We start from the raw sequence: 4,819 nt of genomic DNA on the forward strand, positions 1-4,819 counted from the left end.
AAAACATAAGATTTTTTAATCTGAATTAAAAGGTGCTGCTATATCTGCAGTCCTGCCTGTTTAGGTGGAACATGAAGATATCCTATAATCTTGGGACTGCAGCTGCAAAAATACAATATGCCCTCTTGCATGGCCAAAAAGCCCATCCATCAGCCCCATCCCTGTGCAGTTTACCTGTTGAAATGATAGGCTGGGACCCAGAAGCTCTGTGAGACAGCTGGGTCCCAATCAATTTTTAAAATTTAAAGCCAACATTTGAACACATTCTGAGTCCAAATGGGCAAGTAATGTGAATAAGAAGCTTCTTGGCACTCTCCTCTCACTCCTTCCTGTTCCTCCGACTAATCAAGTTGCCATATTCTGCTGTAGTATCTAATCAACCTACTTTTATAGCCTACTGTATACTGTAGTAGTCCAACACAAATGTTACAAAGGCATACACCACAGTCGTATTAATGTATAAGAGAAACAGATTGTTTAATATTCTGTAGATGATCATAAGCAGCTGTGACTACCTGCAAATCCTGTGTAATATCAACTCTGATCAGTGTCTAGACTGTGACCTGCATGAGTCACCTGAAGTGATACTATGAGAGGCCTAGTGAAATACTGCTCTCTGACTGTTTCTACACAAACCAATCAACATAATTTTAATCTTGCTGAGATTCAGTTTAGTTAATTTCTAGGCAGATTTGGATTTCTGTAAGGCATATTTTAAGACCCTTAAAATCATCCTCAGAGGGAAAGGTACAGCATTGACTGCACTGGGCTCTCTGTGGCCATAGCAGTTTACAGGATTGGGACCTAAGAAATTATGGTAGAGTATAGTACATGAAGCTGGGTGTCATTGCTCTAAAACTGATTTCTGGAGCGGTGAACTGCGGCCAGTGGGAGCCGCGATCAGCCAAAGCTGCGGACACGGCAGGTAAACAAACCGACCCAGCCCGCCAGGGTGCTTACCCTGGTGGGACGCGTGTCAAAGGTTGCTGATCCCTGTTCTAGGACATTGCCTTTTTTTTTTTTTTTTTTAGCTTTCGTCCTCTGTCCTGGGGGATTTTTCAAATAATAGGAAATGTCCTGGATTTTTGCAGAACAGATGCTGTAGCTCAGAAAGAGCCCTGATTGGTCCACTTCCCAATTGGTCCCTCCCCTGTATCTGCAGCTGATTGGTCCATTTCCCTGCAGACACAGATGGCAGATCCTGCCCATCCAGGGCCCAGCTCCCAGCCCTGGGAGGGAGTCCCCTAGGGAGGCACTGACTGACAGCTCTTGCTGCGTCCTGGGCTTGCTCCAGCCACTTTGCCACCATGACAGGGAGTGACACTGCCCCCCACCTGAAGAGTGAGGCCACAGGTACACCCACACCCCTCCAGCACCCCCCAAATACCCACTCCAGCTCCTAGTCCTTCCCCACCTGGTAGTGTCCTCTTTCTGGGAACCTGAAATATGGTAACCCTAAACAAAAGTCAGGTCCGGGACTGGAGACCATATCAGGTTAGAATCAAAAGGCAAGAATCAGGGTCAGAGTCAGGTTGGAATCAGAGATGAGGAGACAAGACAAAATCTGGTGTTGCAGTAGGCCAAAAACCGTGGTTGGCCACACAACTTCCTGGTCTAAGCAGGGGCACTTGGCTAATCAGAGGGCTGCAGGGTACTGTCACTCTGGGTCTCTTGGGCAGTACTTTTTGCAGCACATACTCTCCACAGTGTTCCTGGCTGTGCCTCTGCATAGCCCCTCAATGAGAATGTCAGTTGCCTCAGGCACTGCAGATATTGGTTCTAACGCCAGATCCTTACAAGTGTGGGTATAGAACATTGCTAAAAGTGCCTAGAAGTAAATCAATGCCAACAACATCCTCGCACGTTCCTAACAGGTGCTGAAACTTCATGTCTCCTTTTATATGTTACTTTCATTGTGTTTTTCAAGCATCCCAGCAACTCTGGAAATTGCATGCTAGAGTTGTAAAAGGTGAAAATATAAGGGATCTGATTCTTTTATGCCTTGCAGTTTGTGTAGTTACTTGCACCTGTGCTAAGCGGGCATAAAACACTACCATTAGTGTGAATGGAGCATTCTTATTTAATGACATTTTAGACCCATTTCACATACAAGATAATGGAAAATTAGACCTAAAGTTTAAAATAATGTTAACAGAAGTACTCCACTCGATCTCTAGGGACAATTGCTGAGTCAGGAGATGTAAGGTATTCAAACCTATATCTAATACAAGGCAGGTAAAAAGAACAAAGGTGCAGTTCTCTTTTTCCCTTACATAATTGTACATAAATCTAGCATGAATTGTCTGTCTCTTAACTTAATAAGAGTAGTTTCTTCAAACACAGGTTAAAATGGACAAAAAATGGCCAATGTATTTTAATGTATTATTTTACCTGAGAAATTGGAATATCTCCATAAAGAACACTGCCAAGTATCTTTATAAGTCCCAGTCCTGAAATTCATTGTATATGGGCAGACCACTTCTTTAGCAGAGAACCCACTGATGTAAGAAATTGCAGGATCAGGGCCATAGTTCGTACTTTTGGGGAGGTGGTTATTATATTATTTGTAATACGTTCTTGGAAGCTTTAAAAATATTTCTTTCCCTACTGGTGTTATTCATTCGGCAAAAGTCCTCCTCTAATTCTTATGGGAAAGCAAGCCAAAATGCATTACAGTTAATTGTAGTTTCCCTAGTCTGAAAAAAAAAAAATCAGCAAAGCCTTCATAATTCTATTTTATTGGTCAACTTTGTGCTTCCTCTGTTGCAGCAGCACAAACATACTAGAAAAGAGATATAGAGAACCCCATAAGGAATGAAGTTTATCTTTACAGTTTGGCAGCTTATTAACTTACTACTAGTGATTCCACAGAACCTATTATGAAGAATTGATTTCCCCTTGATGAGGTTTTGAGGTTATTGGGGATAGCAATGTTTCTTCTCTTACTTAAAAAAGCATCTACATATTAAGATCTAGTTTGTGCTAAGCCCTGTGCGGATCAATGCATGAGAGAGGAGGCTGTAAGGAGCCTTCTCCCTGATCTTTTCATCCCCTGTACAGGTGTCTCATAAGGACTGGAGCTGTCTAGTGCAGATAGTTTTGGTAGACTGTCCAAAGATAGTTGGGTGGGGAGAGGACAGAGCCACAACCCAGCTTCCCCTGCATTGTCCAGCAAAGCTGTACTTTATTTGTAGTTGGTTACATGACCATTCACAGAGGGAGGAGAGGTTGCACACTCGGTATCTAAAATAGGCTGGTTGGCTGCAGAGAAAAGCTAAGCTCCTATTGAAGTCAATTATAGAACTCTCAAATGTGTACAGGAACTAAGGGAGATAGAGAACATATATTTGAGGTTGAAATAAGATTGCGCATATAACTTGGAAGTAGCAATGAAACCCTAAACTTATATTTTAAAAAGCATTTTTTGCATAATTTAATTTGATATTTTTATTATCTGGCTAACTAATGAAACGAGGATCTCATAATGTTGAGAAAATATTAGTACCTACATTTTGAAACAGTTCTCAATACCATACTTACGTAGAAAGATAAAGATTGTATCAAAGGGTTTTGAAATGTATTTAAAGCATCCTAGAATTTCAATTGCCAGTAAAGTAGGATACTTGCTATATATAAACAAAATTTGGGTTCATTTTCATAACATAAAATCACTTTATATTTGTTGTACTCTTATAGCATAATTTGGCACAACATAATATTTATATGATATCTTGCAAACCATGTTAAACTCTTGATAGAAAGGACAAAATATTTACCATCACTTTAATCTTCTCCTGCAGATGCTGTTATTGAATTGAATCTGGTGTGAGTGTTGCCACTGATTCTCAGCACCCTGCTTTTCTTCTCTCTCTGTTTGGACAGAAGAAAGCCTGTTAGTAGTGGTATTGAACATTAGATTACCTTGGGAAAATGTCAGAATATTTGGGCCAAATCAGAGATGAGTCTAAGGGAGTAAGAGTCTAAATTAATGTAAGTTACATGCTGGAAGAAAGTGTAAGTTACATTACCTTAGATTCCCCTCTGAATTGGGTCTCCCGTCTTTAATAGCATGAAGAAAAAGGAAGCCTAGAGGTAGGGGGAGAAAAGAACATAGATTACAAGAATCAGAGTAACTCATTGCAATGCTCAAATAATCTGTTAAGCAACAACGTTATTTCCATTGATAACTATGATTTCTGTAATATGTGGATTTGTTCAAACACTAGTTTCTGAATAAAAGACTGAAAGACGCAAGTCATTTCCTCAGTACTTTCATATAAATAGTGTATCATTGCCAAACATCTGGATTGCTAGTGTTACACACACACACAAATGTTTACCATGCTACACTAGGTACAGTATTCATGCTGGTTGTCAATGTATAGGTATGATTTTAAAACTAAGATGTAACTAGTATTTTTTAAAGACGTACTGGATGGATCGGGGGTACGGCCAGCTCCAGGGTTTTTGCCGTCCCAAGCAGCAAAAAAAAAAAAAAAAAAAAAGAGCCACGATTGCGATCAGCTCTACCACTGCCGCTTCAGTCTTCAGCGGCAATTCCACGACTGGTCCGTCACTCTGAGAGGGAGTGAAGGACCCGCCACCAAATTGCCGCCGAAGAGCCAGATGTGCCATCCCTCACTGTTGGCCACCCCAAGCACCTGCTTGCTGGGCTGGTGCCTGGAGCCAGCCCTGATCAGGGGATTGCTAATGTGTTACAGAACTTTCATATGAGGTTGCTGTCTCAAATTCAACCAATGATAGTAAAAGACCAAAATTTCCTTTCTTCCTCATCAGATGGCTGTTCTGTGATCTGTGT

Source organism: Chelonoidis abingdonii, chromosome 3 (assembly GCF_003597395.2).
Source record: "Chelonoidis abingdonii isolate Lonesome George chromosome 3, CheloAbing_2.0, whole genome shotgun sequence".
Taxonomy (NCBI): domain Eukaryota; kingdom Metazoa; phylum Chordata; order Testudines; family Testudinidae; genus Chelonoidis; species Chelonoidis abingdonii.